An 18770-nucleotide genomic window follows, 5' to 3' on the forward strand; every position below is an offset into this window, starting at 1 on the left:
GGCAGAGGTGGGGGGTTGTGCTGGAGTCCTGGGTTGGGTGGTCCTGCCTAGTGAGGAGAAATGAGGACTGTGATCTGCCTAGAGAACAGTCTGGCCACTTTTCTATGAGGTGGTGGCTCTATGCTGGGATCTGAACCAGCCCCTGGTCTCCACAGACTCTCTAGAGCCTGGAGACAGCAAGGACAAGGGTTGTGAGACACCAAAGTTGGCAGCGCATCCCTCCCACTGGGAGATTTGTCCCAGGGAGTTGTAGAGTTACTACTGGCTCAATATCCCCAACAGAGGGTGGCTAGAGATCCAGGCCTGGAGGACCCACCCAGTGAGAAGACATGGGATCAGGGACCCTCATAACAAAGAGTCGACTTTTCCACAGGGTTGGTGTGGTATGCTGGGGGTCCACTCCAGTCCCCAGTCATGTTGGATTTTCCAGTACCTGAAGGTGTCAACAGTGAAGGCTGTTAAACAGCAAAGATGGTGGCCTGTTTCTCCCTCTGGGAGCTTTATCCCAGGGAGATTTGAAAACCCCTGTTGTCCAGAAAATACTGGCAGGAGTGACTGGAGGCTCCTGTCAGAGATTCTGCCCAGTGAAGAGAAATGGGATTTAGGATCCACGTGATAAGCAGTCTAATCTCTTCTCTATAGAGCTGCTGGGCTGTACCAGGTGACTGCTTCAGTCCCTGGTTGCCCTGGACTTGATAGAGCCCACACAAAACAATGGCTAAGGCTGTGAAAATGGCTATCCATTTTTTATAATGCGTTGAGGCTTGTTTTAACAGTCGGCATATACTCTTTTGTATGTTGATTTATTTCCCCATTCTTTGGCATCTATTTAATATTGGAATATAAAATCTGAAAATAAAGTCCCAAATTATCATATAATGTTGGAAAAATGTGATAAATTCCCTCCATGAGAATACAGATTGTATATGGCAATTTCCACAAATTTAGAAGCTTAAAAACACCCATTTATTATCTCATAGTTTCTGTAGTTGGAGTCTAGGTACCAAGCTCACCTGTGCTTTCTCCTTAGAATCTCATAAGATTAAATCAAGTTGTCAGTAGAGCTGTGTTTTTTCAGGATGCTCTTGGGGAGGCTCTGTTTCTAGGATAATTTAAGTTGGCAGAATTCAGTTCCGTGCAATTGAAGAACTAAAATTCCTATTTCCTTGCTTGTCATCAGCTTGGGGTGGTTCTCAGCTTCTAGAGGCTACTCACATGTCTTCCCACATAAACTCTTTTAAACTCAGCAATGCTAGAACAAGTCCCACACACTCTTTGATCTCTCTGACTCCCGCTTCTGAAGCAGTCTGTTTCTGCTTCCAGCCAGGTGAAGTTCTCTGCTTTTAAGGAGCACATACTTAAATTGGGTCACTCAAATAATTCAGAATAATCTCTCTTTTATTTATATTTTATACATTCTTTTAATTTTTAATTTTTATGGATACATAGTAGTTGTATATGTTTAGGGGTGCATGAGACATTTTGATACAGACATGCATATAATATGTAATAATCATATCAGGGTAAATGGGTATCCATTACCTCAAGCATTCATCATTTCTTTGTATTATGAACAATCAAATTGTACCCCTTCAGTTATTCTAAAACGTACAACAAATTATTGCTAATGGTAGTCACCTTGTTGTGCTATCAAATGCTAGATCTTATTTATTGTATCTAACTATATTTTAGTGGCTGTAAATCAGCCCCATACCCCTACTCACACTACATTTCTCAGCCTCTGGCAACCATCCTTCTACCCTTTATCTCAATGAGCTCAATTGTTTTAACTTTTGGCTCCCACAATTCTTTTTTTAATATGTTGGGATTCTGCTTAAGATTTTATTTGATAAAAACAATCTTCTGCTTAAAAAACATGTTTACTGACTCCATATTAGATATTCCCAGAAGAGCCTGGTCTGCTTTCACTCCCCACCCCCACACCACTGGTGTCTCCCTTCACCCCCCAGGGGCTGTTGGTAATTCCACCAAGTCTAAGGCAGGGCCCCAAGAGTCAAAGCTGCCTCACATTCAGGTCTGTTCAGCTTTGACAGTGTTCCCATCATCACTGGACAAAAGACAAGAACGGTCTCATCCAATCTGAGGTTAGCCCAAGCCAGGTCTCAGCTAAGAGCTGATACCCTAAACCCTTATGTCCTGGATTCATCTTCAGTGCCCCTGGAAGATGCTTCCTTCCCCCCATCTCACTCTCATAGACCTGAGTATTCAAAAGTAGAATGGGTAGGATAGACGGGCCAGAAACAGCACTTGGATGAATATACTTCCTTTATCGAGGGTGACAAACCAAAACAAAAAAAGACCAAACATGTAAAAACCTAGGGTTCTAGAAATACAAACTCAATTCATTCCAATTCAAGCTCACCCAGACCCTGGTCACAAACCCTAGCGAGGTGCATGTGAGCACCAAGTCAGGGAGAGGGGGCAGGAGTGACTCTGAGGCCAAGAGAGAGGGTGGGAAGGGGATCTCCCTAGGTCCCCTGGTGATCTCCCCCCACCCAGATTGGTATCTTCACATTCTCAATGACTATGAAAACATACCAGGCCCTGTCCTTTTGGCCCCAACCCTATCCCTGGCCAGGGCTTCAAAGGCCAGTCCCAAAAGGTTCTACCCTCACTTGCTCAGGCTTCTAGCCTTGCTCTTCTCCTCCTCCTTCACATTTTTCTCTGTGATTAGTAGCAGGTTAGGGTACTATACAAGCCACAGTAAGGCTGGAGGCCGGGGGTTGGGGCAGAGATGGGATGAAGAGAGGAGAAGAGCTGTCCAAGGACCCCTCTCTTCATGGGATCCCAAACTGTACAACCAGCTCCTCTTTGGCGTCCACACGGATCTGAGAAAGTGCACTGTAGGCATAAGTAGCTATCCTGGAGACCTGCTGCAAATCGGAGAATGGGATAGGCTCGCTGGCCAGCACTTGGTGGGGCTGGCTGGTAAGAGATGGCAGAGGTGGCAGCTTCTTCCAATGGGTCAGGCTGCTGCTCAGCACAGCCAAGCGGGTGCTGTACTGCCTGGCACGGTCCATGTACTCATGCTACTCCATGCCCTGTGAGTCTGCAGCAGACACATCAATGATGTTGCTGGCTGTCTTGGCAAGGATGGAAGAGAGCAGGGCCTGCTCATCTGTGAGAGCGGAAGGCAGGCTGTGGTAGTTGGGCTCAGCTCCATTGAGGGCTTTGGTAGGGGGACTGGGCTAGGGTCCAGCAGCAGCTTCCGCTCCTTGGTCCTGGTCCGAGTCCTCGTTCTCGCTGCTGTAGCAGCACCCCATGGCCGGGGTCGGGCTGGGCGCTCAGGCAGCGCTGAGGAGGGACTGCGTCCGTCAGGAGCCCCTCCAGTCACATGACCTGCGGCCGCTCCCACAATTAAGTAGAAACATGTGAAGTTTGTCTTTCTATGTCTGGATTATTTCATTTAACACAATGACCTCCAGTTCCATTCATGTTGCGGTAAATGACAAAATCACATTTTTTTATGGCTGAATAGTACTCCATTGTGTATATGTACCACATTTTCTTTATCCATTCATCTGTTGATGGATAGTTAGGTTGTTTCCAAATCTTGGCTATTGTGAATAGTGCTGCAATACACATGGCAGTGCAGATGTCTCATAAATATACTGATTTCCATTATTTGGGGTATAAACCTAGCAGTGGGATCATCGGATCATATGGTAGTTCTATTTTTAGTTTTTGAGGAACCTCCAAACTGTTCTTCGCAGTAGTTATAAAATTTACATTTCCGGCTGGGCGCGGTGGCTCACGCCTGTAATTCCAGCACTTTGGGAGGCTGAGGTGGGTGGATCACGAGGTCATGAGATCAAGACCATTCTGGTCAACATGGTGAAACCCAATCTCTACTAAAAAAAATACAGAAATTAGCTGGGCGTGGTGGCACGTGCCTGTAGTCCCAGCTACTCGGGAGGCTGAGGCAGGAGAATTGCTTGAACCCAGGAGGTGGACGTTGTGGTGAGCCGAGATCCGCCATTGCACTCCAGCCTGGGTAAGAGTGAAACGCCATCTCAAACAAAAACAAAAACAAAAACAAAATTTACATTTTCACCAACAGTATATGAGGGTTCTTCTTTCTCCCCATCCTTGCCAGCATCCATTTATTATTGCCTGTCTTTGGATAAAAGCCATTTTAACTGGGCTGAGATGATATCTCATTATGGTTTTGATTTGCATTTCTCTAATGATCAGTGATGTTGAGCACCTTTTCATATACCTGTTTGTCATTTGTACATCTTCTTTCAAAAAATGTCTAATCAGATCTTCTGTACATTTTTAATTGGATGATTAAATTCTTTTTTCTATTAAGTTGTTTGAGCTCCTTATATATTCTGGTTATTAATTCCTTGTCAGATAAGTAGTTCACAAATATTTTCTCTCATTCTGTGGGTAGTCACTTCACTTTGTTGATTGTTTCCCTTGTGTGCAGAAGCTTTTTAACTTTATGTGATCTCATTTACCCATTTTTGTTTTGGTTGCCTGTGCTTTTGGGGTATTATCCAAGAAATCTTTGCCCAGACCAGTATCCTGGAGAGTTTCCCCAATGTTTTCTTTTGTTTCATGGCTTAAGGTCTTAGATTTGAGTCTAAATTTTCTTTTTGTATATGCCAAGAGATAGGAGTCTAGTTTCATTCTTCTTTGTAGATATCCAGTTTTCTCAGCATCATTTATAGAAGAAACTATCTCTTCCCCATTGTATGTTCTTGAAACCTTTGTCAAAAATGAGTTTCATGTAGATGTATAGATTTGTTTCTGGCTTCTCTATTCTGTTCCATTGATCTATGTCTTTATTATGCCAGTACTATGCTGTTTTGGTTACTAGAGTTTTGTAATATAATTTGAAGCCAGATAATGTGATTCCTCTAGTTTTGTTATTTTTGCGTAGGATGACTTTGGCTATTCTTGGTCTTCTGCAGTTTTATATTAATTTTGGGATTATTTTCTCTATTTCTGGAAGAATGTCATTGGTATTTTGGTAGAGACTGCACTGAATCCGTAGATTGTTTTGGGTGATATGGATATCTTAACAATAGTGATTCCTCTAATTTATGAACATAGAATATCTTTCCATTTTTATGTGTCCTTATCAATTTCTTTCCTCAAAGTTTTCTAGTTTCCATTGTAGAAATCTTTCACTTCTTTGGTTAAGTTTATTCCTAGGTATTTTATTCATAGGTATTTTAAATGGGATTATTTTCTTGATTTGTTTTTCAGATTGTTCACTGTTGCATATAGCAGTGTTACTTATTTTTCTGTGTGATTGTGTATCCTGCAACTTTACTGACTATGTTTATCAGTTATAATAGTTTTTTGGTGGGATCTTTAGGTTTTTCAAAATATGAGGTCATATCATCTGAAAATAGGATAATTTGAATTCTTTCTTTCCAACTTGTATGCCCTTTATTTCTTTCTCTTTTCTGATTGCTGTAGCTAGCATTATCAGTACCATGTTGAATAACAGTGGTCAAAGCGGGCATCCTTGTCTTGTTCCAGATCTTAAAGGAAACGCTTTCAGTTTTTTCCCCATTCAGTATGATACTAGCTGTGGGTCTATCATATGTGGCTTTTATTATGTTGAGTACATTCCTTCTATACCCCAATTTCTGAGGATTTTTGTCATGAAGTCTGTGGCCACCACAGCTGGGAATTTGCTGGGTCATGCTTGAAGCGTATCATACTAGATCTTGCCTAAGGCCTGTGGTGACTGCCATCTGGCTACCACTGATGTTTATTCAAGGCCCAAAGGCTCTTTAGTCAGCAGGTGGTGAATTCCGCTAGGACTAGGTCCTTTCCTTCAGGCCAGTGGGTTCCATTCTGACCCAGGGTGGGTATAGAAATATTATCCGAGAGGTATGGCCTGGAATGTGGACTTCAGGACTCTGCTTAGTGCTTGATTTTACTGTGTCTGAACTGGTATTCAAGTTGCAAGACAAAGTCTTCTTTTCTCTTCTTTAGTCTCTGGAGTTGGGGGAGGGGTGACACAAGCACTCCCTTGGTCACCCCAGCTGATGTCTCACTGGGTCATGTTGCACTTCAAGTCCACTGTCTCTGAGCCCAGCACAGCACCAGGACTTACCCAGTCCTTGAGGCCTAGACTGCTTTCAAGTTTATTTAGTACCCTAGAAATGCTGACTTCTAATGCAAAGCATCACAGTCACTTGGCTCTCCCTCACCGAAATGTACAGATTCTCTCTCCATGCCGTGCTGTGTTGCCAGGGAGTGGAAGAGGTGTGGCATAGGTAATTCAAGAAAGACTATCTTTCCTATCCTCTTCAGTGCCCCTTTCCTTGATAGGATATTAAAACCAGATAACTGTGATTGCTCACCTAATTTTTGGTTCTTATGAAGGTGATTTCCTCTGTGGATAGCTATTCAGTTTGGTGTTCCTGTAGCCGGAGATGATTGATAGAGGGTTACATTGCTCCGCCTCCTTGATAATTTTTTAAGAAATAGAGGTCTCACTCTGTCCCCAAGAATAGAGTTCAGTGGCTCAAGTGATCCTCCCATCTCAGCCTCCTGAGTAGCTAGGATTACAAGTGTGAGTATATTGATTTTTAATTAAGCTTCTCATTTTGAAATAATTATAGGTTAACATACAGTTGAAAGAAATGAGTGATCACCTACACACTTCACCTAGTTTCCCCCTCAACATTTTACAAAATACAGTACAAAATCACAACTAGAATATTGACATTGATACTATCAAAATACAGAATATTTCCTTCACCAAAAGAATCCCTCATGTTGACCTTCTATAGCACATCCACTTGCCCACACTCCTTCCGTAACTTTGTGGCAACCACTAATCTGTTCTTCATTTCTGTAATTTTGCCATTTCAACAATATTATTTAAATGGAATTATATAAAATATACTCTTGAGAATAAAGTGTATTCCTCCATTATTATGGTGTTATATGAAAAGTATTCAGTGTGGTAGATAATACTGTTTACTTCTCTATGACCTTAGTAAATTTTTTTGTCTAGTGATTCTATTATCTGTGGGGAGGGAGAGAGATCTTCAATCATGATGTATATTTATCTGTTTCTCCTTTAATCCTGTACATTTTGGCTTTATACACTTTGAAGCTATGTTAGTAAGCTTAACCCCTTAATTTTATAAAAATGTCCTCCTTTATCTTTAGTAATATTCTTTGTCTTGAAATCCATTTTATCTGATATTAATATAGCCAGGCTAACCTAATGCTTACTGTTTGCATGGTATATCTTTTTCCATCATTTACTTTGAGCCTGTGTCTTTTCATTTAAATATAACCATTATAGACACTATATGATTGCATCTTTTTTATCTGTTCCAAAAATCTGTCTTTTAATTGATATGGTTAACCAATTAACATTTAATATAGTTATTGATATGTTTAGGTTTGATCTGCCATTTTATTATATTTTCCTAACTTTTCATGTTTTGCTTAGTGTTCATATTTTATTACTTCTTGTAAAATCTAGAAATCTTAAAATAATATAGAGCAATTAAACATTTTCCTAATCATAATATTAAGTTTTTAAAGGAAATACACCTACATATATTATAAACCCAAAATGTCAGTGTTCTAATTTTTACTTTAAAAAAGTTACATGATGTATAAAGTCGTTAAGAGGAAAAAAGCAGAAATGCACAAAGTCTTTTGCATTTACTCAGATGTTTACCATTTTCAGAGGAAAAGAAGGGATCTTTCTCGACTTGATAAAAAGCTAACATTTTTCTAAGTGGTAACAGACTGAATACCTTTCCTATAAGATTAGCATCAAAGCAAGGATTCCACTCTCAATAATTTTTCAACATAGTGCTATAAGTTCTAGCTGGTTCAATAGAGCAAAACAGTGAAATAAGTCATACAAATCAGAAAGAACATAATAAAATTGTCCCTATTTTCAAATGACATGATTCTCTACATAGAAAATCTGAAGAAAAAAATTTAGAACTCTTAGAACTTATAAATGAGTTCAGCAAGATTACATGATACAAAATAAATTTATGAAAATTTTGTATTTCTATGCACTAGCAATGAACCCATGGAAAGCAAAATTTAAGGTAGCCTACAGTTTGTGATCACTCAAAAGACTGAAATACTTAGGTATAAGTCTAACGCAACATGCCCAGAAACTGTGAGCTAAAATGCTGATGTACACCATGGTGATGAACGAAAATTTTAACCATCTATATAAATAGATACACCATATTTATAAATTGAAACACTTAGTAAATAGGTCAATTCTCCTCAAATTCATCTGAATTTAACATTATTCCAACTGAAATCCCATCAAGATCTTCTCTGGATATAGATAAGATTGTTCTAAAATTTACATAGAAAGGCAAAAGGACCAGAATAGTCTTGTAAATTTTGAGAAGGAGAATAAAGTGGGAAGAATCAGTCTACTGATTTACTATATAGCCACAGCTGTCAAGATTGTGTTGTATTTGCAAAGGGATAGACACATAGATCAATGAAATGCAATAAAGAACCCAGAAACGAATCCACACAAATATATCTCACTGATTTTTGACAAAGGTGCCACAACAATTCAAGAGAGAAAAGGTAACCTATTTCAACAAACAGTGATGGAGCCACTGGATATATATAGGGGGGGAAAAGAAGAAACTCAACCTAATTCTCACATCTCATATGAAAATTAAAATGGATCATGCGCTTATATGTAAAACATAAAACTGTAAGAGTTTTAGAAAATAAAATGGGAGGCTGGGTATGGTGGCTCAAACCTGTAATCCCAGCACTTTGGGAGGCCAAGACAAGTGGATCACATGAGGTCAGGAGTTCAAGACCAGCCTGACCAACATGGTGAAACCTGTGTCCACTAAAAATACAAAAAAAATTAGCTGGGAATGGTGGCGCATGTCTCTAGTCCCAGCTACTTAGAAGGCTGAGGCAGGAGAATCGCTTGAACCCAGAAGAAGGAGGTTGTAGTGAGCTGAGATTTTGTCACTGCACTCCAGCCTGGGTGACAGAGTGAGACTCCATCTCAAAAAAAGGAAAAGAAAAAAAAAATAGGAGAAAATCTCCTGGATTTAGACCTAGGCAAGGAGTTGCTAGATCTGACACCAAAAGCACAATCTATAAAAGGAAAATTGATAAAATTCATCAAAATTAAAAACTTTTGGTCTGTGAAGGAGCTATTAAACAGAACAAAACAAGTTCAGAGCAGTAGAAAGCATTTGCAAACTACACATCTGACCAAGGACAAATATGTAGCATATATCAAAACCCTCAAGCTCAACAGTAAAAAAAAAAAAAAAAAAAAAAAATCCAATTTGAGTATGGGCAAAAGACATAAAACGACATTTACACAAAAAGGTGGTAGAAATGGAAAATAAATACATGAAAAGTTGTTCACATTGTTGGTCATTAGGGAAAACCTAAAATAACTTAAACATTAGGGAAAACTACCATCAGATATCACCATACACCTATCAAAATAACTAAAACAAAAAATGGTAATAACACCAAATGCTGGCAAGGGTGAAGAGAAATTATATTATTTGTATATTGCTGGTAAATTATATTATTTGTATATTGCTGGTAAATTATATTATTTGTATATTGCTGTATATTGCATAATACAACCATTCTAGAAAACAGTTTCTTTAAAAAAAAAAAAACAAAAAACTAAACATATAGTTATATGACCATATGATCCAGCAATGGCACTCCGGCGGCTTTATCACAAAGAAATGAAAACATGTTGACATAAAAACCTGTACATGAAACTTTATAGCAACGTTATTCATTGAACACCAAACGCTGGAAACAGTCCAGATGTTCTTCAACAGGAATGGTTAAACAAACTGTGGTATGCCTATATGGAACACTATAAAGCAATAAAAGGTAATGGTAATTGATAAACACAACCACCTAGACGAATGTCCAAAGAATTATGCTGATTTTTTAAAAAGCCAGTTTCAAAAGGTTTCATACTATTTGCTTCCATTTACATGGCATTCTTGAAATGACACAATTACAGAAATGGAGAACAAATTTATGGTTGCTGGCAGTTAAGAAAGGAGTGGTGGGCAGGAGGGAAGTGGGTGTGGTTATAAAAGGGCAACAAGAGGAATCCTCATGGTAAAGAAAACATGCTGCCCCTTGATTGCATCAATGTCAATAAGCTGGTTCTGATATTGTATCATAGTTTTACAAGATGTTAGCATTAGGGGAAACTAAAAGTATAAAAGAAACCTCTATTGTTTCTTGCAATTGCAAGTAAACCTATAATTATCTCAAAATTTTAAAATTAATTTAAAAATCAATATACAAAATGTAGATGTGGAAAATATTAGGTCTTTCATGAGTCCTTTAGAGGTACCTACAAAGACTATTTTAGTGTATGTTCTTGAACATGGGGGATGCAGTTTCCTCTAGCTGCACCATCAGGTCTAGTTTTCTTGTGGTCCATTCAATATAGACTGTCTTCTGGTGTCCAGGAACACCTGCAACACCTCCAGCAAGGATTTAAAACAGCTCTGGGCCAGCTATCTTTCCTTTTGGGAACCTTATCAGGTCAGTTAGAAACATTCACATATTTCTTGCTTTGACAGCTCTGGGACTGCAGACCCCCTAAGGCAAACAAACATTCTCTGTTTTTCTCTCTGTCAGGGCATCCAACTAGTCTCTGCCTTGTAATTTTTCACACAGGAGTTACATACTAGTACATTTCTCTAACCAAAAATGACACATGTTCTTCAGGTAGTCCTACTTAAGACCTTTTTCAACCCAAGGTGAAGGGAAGATCTCATAGCTCTTTCTAAAACATTTTCTCCTCCAACAGCCTTTATATTCTCAGCTTAATTGAGACAACTATGGGTTACAAAACTTTTTAATGTTCTTGCTCTGGCCATTCGTAAAAGGTCTGTTATATTTGTGATAACTTAGTGCCCTAGTTAAAACTTATAATTTAACATTCTTCTTCAGATATAATACCTAAATTGTGATTAAAAGTTGATAAGAATAAAATTACCCAAAACGCAAAGGATATACATAGACAATTCACAGAAAAGAACACCTTAAAAGCAAAAATGAAAGAGAAGACTCTAAAATACACTAATAGTGTGATTCACTTCGTACCTATCAGACTGGCAAAAACTCAAAGGTTGATCTTACCAATCACTGATGAGCAGTTAGAGAAAAGGGGGTATCTTTGTACGCTGCTGATGAAAATGTAAATTTGTACTGCCTTTTTTGAAAACAATCTGAAAACATCTGTTAAAATAAAAAATATGCATGGAAAGAAAAGCTCAATGTGCTAGTTAAGGTCCTTTGAAAAGCAGATGCCAAATCAAGATTAACATACAAAAGATTTATTGGAGAAAGTGCCTATGAAGAACAATGGCAGAGGGAGCAAGAGTAAGTGGAAACTATATGGACTGTGATGCGGATCTGATACCTGTGAAAGGAGAAAGGAAGGAAAGATTGGGTAAGAAGAGCCTGAGACTGCAGCACAATTCTGAGAACATTTCAGCTGTGCTGGTAAGGAGTCCCCAAGCAAAGACTGCCCATTGGAAGAGTCCTGCATTGGGAAAGAATGAGACACACTCAGTCACTGGCTAGGATTACAAATCCTCATTAGGAATAGCCTCATTACGAAGGTCACAGTGATGAACCTAAAGAGCAAGAGGCTGTCAATCAACTATGCTTGCTGCAACAGGGTCTCTCAAAGATCTAAGTGGCATGAGAGAATGGATATGAGGATATGGTGTTGAGAATTGTTAATGATGGCAAAACAATTAGAAACGAGCTAAATACCTAAATTAGGGGAAAGGTTGAGAAAATTAAGACCTATCCACACCATGGATTAATATGTAGTTCATTAAAAAGGGTGAAGTATGCCTTATTCTTGATCGACAGGAGTTTCTACACGTTAATGCTAAGAAAGCTAGTGTGTGACATCTTATTTATTAAAAATCAAAGACCAAAACTACACTTTGAGGAATCCTTTCTTCAATTCATTGCTAGAGGTTTCTCTTAATGCGTAGAGCATGAGAAACCACCGGGAGGAGACCCAGTCTGCTCTCTCTGGAACATGAAGCCAGCCCTTGGTGTTGCTTGGCTACAACTGCCCTTCATCATTGACAACTGTTCTCTTCCTCAGGAAAAGTGAGAGGGAAAGAAGGAAGTCTGCATGGTTCCCATTAAAAAATAATATTTTTCTTAAAAATAAAATACCAAAACACACAGTTCTATGAGCTTAAAAATAAGTACACAAGGCTACAGACCAGGCTGCCAGCCTCTGTTACGATTTTTATTGTAGCCTGTCCACAAGACAGTCCCCTCACGAGACCAGGAGCCCCTTGAGGATTGCATCCTAACATGGTACCTTGATGCTTGGTGCTTAATAAATACTTATTGAATAAGTGAACTTATTCAATAAGTGAATGAATGAACTACAAGGGAAGTTATAATTAACCAAGTGGAACAGTGGTAAGAAGCAGACATAGGAATCTTTCATACCTAGGAGACTGTAAGCAGCAACTGCTATGAATGTAAAATCACATGTCTTTTATTATTAAATGACTTCCATGTCTCTTTATCAATTATTTTAATGTAAGTGTTTCATCCATCAGTTGTTAATCTACTTTCAAAGTCTAAAAGAAAGTTATCTTTAAGGTACCATAAAATTGTCACAGTACTAAGGATGAAAATAGTAGCTACAGCTATTTTTTGAAAATAGAATCTTTCATCGCTGGGCAGTGCCAGCAATAGGTATGCTGTTAGAATTCACTGTAAATCCAGTGCTAGCGAGTATATAGTTGCAGAGTCAATGCACCTTCATTTCAAATACAGACTATCATCTTTTAGGTATTCCTCCACAAATACCTCTCTGCTGCATCCCAATTAATTGCCAACTTTTACAATCACCTGGCCTCACTAGGCTTCCTTCCTCAAACACACAGCCTTTATCCACTGACTGCAACAGCAGTTAAGAATGTGCATAGGTCACAGGATGACCACAGTTAGATCCACTCCCACGGTAAATGTGACAGTTCACATACTACCAGAGGTAAAGGAAAAAGACAAGACAACCTTACTGTCAAAAGTCTATACAATGGCAGTCTCATTTGACTAGAAGAAGAAACAAGATGGAAGGTGAAGAAACAATATTAGAACCAGCCCTTCTATGAGGAGCAGTTTTGGTTGAAAATGAGTGAAAGCAAGTGAATAGACTTCGGAAGCCCTAAGAGAGGACAGTGAAACAGCCAAAGAGAACAGCAAGTTCAGAGAACTCTGTTGGAAGATGATTAAAATGTCAAAGAACAGAATTGAAGAAAGGTATGTAAAAGGCAGTAAGGAAGCTCAAAGGCCTGGGTGGTGTGTGGTGGTGGTGAGGAGATATTCTGAGATGACCATGTAATATTCTGATATAAGTACTTCTGAACACGTTTTGCTTCTGAATGGGTACAAATTACATGCTGCTTAATGATGTTGGCCATATCAGTGGGTGGTGGTGTGAAAAAAAACATGGAATTAGGGATGTATGGATTCTGACCATAGCGCTGTCATTAACTACCGCCTGAGCAAGTCATTTAATCCAATAACCCTAAATCTATTCATAATGCACAATCTCTAGTTTCTCTAGACCTCTATAAAATGTAAGGCCAGATCTCTGTTCCCCAGATCACAGTCACTAGGGAAAATTGCCAGATCCAAGCCTAGAGATTCTACTTTGCTAGATCAGGGGTGAGCTCAGTAAGGTAATATGAATTTTTAGAGTTCCTTCCGTGACTCTGATACTGAGCCAGGTTTGGGAAGCACTGGTCTGTATGATCTTTATGATTCCCTCCAGCTTAAAAATCCCAGAGTGATTCCTGAGTCACCAAAAACAAACTGAGATGTGCTTCCCGTCAAATTGAGTGTTTAATTTACGCAAGCCATAGAAGTAACAGTGATATTTATTTCATTTTCAAATAGACTCACTTACCAGACACAGGTATTTTTATTATTTGGGTTGGAGGCTGAGAGGAAGGTGGATTTTGCATGAATCATCTGCCTTTGTGTCAATGCACTCCAAGTCAAGTGATCGGGCTGAGCATAGACTACAAGATCTAGAAAGAATTGATATGTTCCCAAGAGACTAAGTGAAAGCCGTAAGTATAGAGAGAAGAAATGTTTTCATTTAATATTAACTTTCCCTTTCAGAGACCCCACTGAGCACTGTGCAATGGGCTGGCACAGGCAATGACACAGACAAGTGAGAATCTGATTATAATAAATAAGAGGGAAAAATACCTCATTTAGGACTCCTCTCATCCTTCATTCCTATTAGTTTCATTTACCAGGAGCATAATATCACTGAGCTCACCCCTTTATTAGAGGCTTCTTAAAACCTCAAGTATGAAATTTTAATTTTGCACAAAATATTTGTGATCTGACTAGATTCAAAAATTCATTTTATAGCTGAAAAACATTGTACTATTTGTGGCCCCTTTAAAATATCTGGAAATCTCCAATTGATTAAAACTATTTAACATTATGTTTCCTTATGATATGTTATACTAGGCTGTAATAGTTCATTTTCTCACAGCTTCCCTAGGACCTCCTGTGATGTTTATGAGCTTGCTACTATGGTGATTTGATTTTCATTTATAAAAGAATGTGTTACTACCTAGTCACCCCCATTTTCTAAGAAACCCTTTCTCTTAAATTAGACACCAGGTATGAATTTTAACCTTTTGGGTCTGTGATAAGTGTTTTAATGGCTTCATTTGACAAACTATATTATTTCATTGCTTTGATTTATCTAATTTTGTGAAAAACCCATGGAAATAGGGTTGTGAAAACTAAATTAATACTGCCATATATGAACTTTTCCCACACTCAGATGGCTCGTCAATGGCTCTTCATCTTAATGACACAAAATTCTCCTACTAATCCAAAGATCTGGAATGACAAACTATTAGAAGAGGAAGGGGTCTTAGCACTTATCAAGTATAACTTCTTACTATTTGGAAATCTACTATTTATCCATCTATCTATATCTATTTTGAAATATGAGTAGTCAGCTTCTGCCTGAATTCCTGGGACAGGAGAAAGCCTGTACCAGAGCTGGAAACTCTAAAAATTATTTGGAAACCCCATCATGATATAGAGGTGTTTACTACCAGACTCACAGCTGTGACCTCTACTAATTCACTTCTTCTGACAGCCCTCAAAATGTTTGAAGACAGCTGTGCCTGCAAAAACATCTCAAAGTTGCACATCCCAAGAGGCTGCAGGAAGAAGGCAGATAGTAAGCAGGGCTAACATGTTTCTCCCACTTGGATGGTCAGAACAGTGTATGGAGATTCACACTGTGAACTTTTGTTCTAAAAACTATTACAGGAATGTACCAGGAAAACCAAAAGAATTTACAGATGCTTTGAAAGAAATGGCATACCACTGCAAACTCAGACAGAAGAGAAACTGTGAGTTCCCAAAGTGTGAGGGGGGAATAACCTACCTCCAAACACACATCCCCACTGGGGAATCTGAAAACTCAGATCATGTGAGAAGGATTTAACTCTACCTAGAGCTGAAATGGATTTAGGGGGCTGTGCAAAATATAAAAGGAAAAGCAGCAGACAATCCCCAGCACTAGCCCAGAGGCTGGTAGCCCCACTGGGTGGCTAGACCCAGAAAAGCAATAACAATCACACAATCCAGCTCCCAGGAAACCTCATCCCTAGGGAAAGGGGGAGAACATGAGATCAAGGGATCACCCCGTGGGACAAAAGAATCAAACAGTAAGCCTTAAATTCTAGATCTTTCTGCTGGTGGGTAGTTTCTCACAAAAGAGACACAATTGCACTGCTAGGTATGGTAGAGATATAAAAGCCATAATAAGAAGAAAGTACATAGTGTTAAAGCCTACATCAAAAAGTCTGTAAGAACATAAATAGACAACCTAAGCTCACACTTCAAGGCACTAAAGAGACAAGAACAAACTGAACCCAAACTCAGCAGAAGAAAAGAAATAACCAAGATCAGAGCAGAACTAAATGAAATTGCTATATATATATATATATATATATATATATATATATATATATATGTGTGTGTGTGTGTGTGTGTGTGTGTGTGTGTGTATAAAAGATAAATGAAACAAAAAGCTGGTTCTTTGAAAACATAAAATTGATAGACCATTAGCAAGATTAACCAAGAAAAGAAGGGAGAAGATACAAATAAGCTCAATAAGAAACAAAATGGGTTCTATTACAAGGGATACCACAGAAATACAAATGATCATTTAAGGCTACTATAAATATCCTTACAAGCACAACTAGAAAATCTAGAGGATATTGATAAATTCCTGGAAATAAACAGCTCTCCTAGATTAAATCAGGAAGAAATATAAACTCTGAACAGACCAAAAATAACAACTTGCGAGATTGAAATAATAATTTAAAAAATGCCCCCCAAAAAGTCCAGACCCTAATGGATTCACAACTGAATTCTACCAGACATTTAAAGAAGAAATTTTATCAATCCTATTGAAAATATTCCAAAAGATCGCGAAAGAAGCAATCCTCCCTAAATCATTTTATGAAGCTAGTATCGCCCTAATACCAAAACCAGGAAAGGATTTAACAACAACAAAACCAAAAACAAAAACAAACTACGAACCAATATCCCTGATGAACACAGATGAAAAAATCCTCAATAAAATACTAGCTAACCTAATCTAATAGCATATTAAAAAGATATTACATCAGGATCTAGTGGGTTTCATCCTAGGAATGCAAGGATGGTTTAGTATATGCAAGTCAACACATATGATACATCACATAAACAGAATTACTTCCTACTATTGTCGCTCCCTCCCATGACATGGTTTGTCTAGGGCCCTTATCCATTACTTCTTTTAAATCTCTATTGCAGTTCTGGGACATAGAAATGTTTTGTACTAGAAGGGAAAAGATTGTCTTTGTATAGACGTGTTCATTCCTCTTTTAGAGTTTAAGATTAAATATTTATTATAGAGAAACCACCGATGTGGTTTACACGGTGTAAGTACTCACCTTGGGCCTTTTATTCAGTGGTTACTGCTCTCAAACAAAGACAATGTCATATTTGTCTTTCAATCCTCTGCAACTTACAAACTGGCAGCACATGACCATCTAATAAATGTTTGCCTTAACTAATAAAATTTAAGACACCTCAAGTGAACTTCTAGAAACCCTGCCACTCTTGATTAATTGCATAATAAACACACTTCAAGTTCTGCAAATGAATTAAAGTCCAGCTATTTGACTAGAACAAAAGGGTCTTGTGGATGCGATGTGGAACTTCTGTTCCCCAGTAATTTCTCTGGTATAATATACATCACTTTGCAGGATAATATCATTTTCAGCATTTTTCTCATTTGCAAAATAGAAGGATCTAATCCAGGAATTATATTTTCATCCCTACTTATAAAATATTACAATAGAAGTATGTTTTTCTTTTAAAACCTCCTTTTAAAGACCTCTATTATTCATTAACATATTAGCTATTAATAATAATAAATATTTCAATGGGACATCTTGTACCTTGGACACTTTTCAAAGCACCTCCAAAATAAATGACAGTATCATCAGCTATCCTTGTGAGATAGGTAACATTTGTTTGTTTGTTTGCTGAGATGGAGTTTCACTGTTTCGCCCAGGCTGGAGTGAAGTAGAACCTTCGCTCACTGCACTCTTTCACTCAGGCTGGAGTGAAGGGTAACCTTCACTCAGTGCAACCTGCACCCCCACCACCGGGTTCAAGCAGTTCTTCCACCTCAGCCTCCTGAATAGCTGGGATTACAGGCATGCACTACCATGCCCGGCTAAATTTTTGCATTTTTAGTAGAGAAGGGGTTTTATCATGTTAACCAGGCTGGTCTCAAACTCCTCCTGACCTCAGGTGATCCACCTGCCTTGGCCTCCCGAAGTGCTGGAATTACAGGCATGAGTCACCACAACTGGCCTAGGTAGTATTCTGTAGTCTTTCATTCTTTTATAGAGAGAAATCATAAAAGTTCCTCTTTCTAAAAAAAAAAAAAATATTACTTCCTCTACCTAAGGAATATCCCTTTAAACCACAGTTGTCACATTCCAAACTTGCCTGTCCTTTCTTAGCCTAAGGGCAATGCTAAAGAGAGCTGTACATCTGAGACCAAGACTTTTTTGTACCCTAAGATTTGGGAGTAGTGTAGCCAGCCCCATTTAAATATGAAAAGCTAAATATTCAAATGAGAGAAATAGTAATCCCATCCCTCATTTGTGCAACCAGTTTATGCAGGTCCCAGAGACCACACTCCTTCTTGTCCAACTTTCACAATAAAATTATGGTAAATTTTGAGTTTCCATAAACCATGGCTCTTTTCAAGATATGTCAAGCAAATTCTCAAAGTGGAAAGCTACATGATGAAGCTGCCAAGTAGGGCAGCCTGCAGTGACCCCTTCTGCTGATTAGTCCCAGCCTTTCAAATGTCTAACTATGACAAAGACCCCAAAATAAAGTTGCTTGACCCTAACTCCACAATTCCGCAAAAAGTGATGTAGTGGTGTTAGTAGAAATAGAAAGAAAAAAAAATAGCAACAAGGAGTAACTTTCTTACATGACATAATTTCATTCGAGAAATATATATTGTGCTTTCTCCATGTAAGAGGCATGAATAATTTTTGAATATTTAACTGTAAGTGAATTAAACTCCTTTGCAACTTGACTTATAGAATAACATTTCTGAGAACCAAAAGAGAGTTAAGTTTATTCAT

The 18770-nt window shown here is 38.4% G+C and overlaps 1 non-coding gene and 1 pseudogene across 1 annotated transcript; one reads left to right on the forward strand and one right to left on the reverse strand.

The window, feature by feature from the left end:
- Positions 1 to 2268: 2268 nt before the first annotated feature.
- On the reverse strand, positions 2269 to 3361 carry LOC101028593 (ragulator complex protein LAMTOR1 pseudogene; annotated as a pseudogene).
- An 8606-nt stretch (positions 3362 to 11967) lies between these two features.
- On the forward strand, positions 11968 to 12180 carry LOC120363330 (small nucleolar RNA U3). The gene has a single exon (XR_005578903.1). It is a non-coding gene; the product is annotated as a small nucleolar RNA U3 (small nucleolar RNA).
- Positions 12181 to 18770: the final 6590 nt, after the last annotated feature.

This window comes from Saimiri boliviensis, chromosome 4, assembly GCF_048565385.1.
Source record: "Saimiri boliviensis isolate mSaiBol1 chromosome 4, mSaiBol1.pri, whole genome shotgun sequence".
Classification (NCBI taxonomy): Eukaryota; Metazoa; Chordata; class Mammalia; order Primates; family Cebidae; genus Saimiri; species Saimiri boliviensis.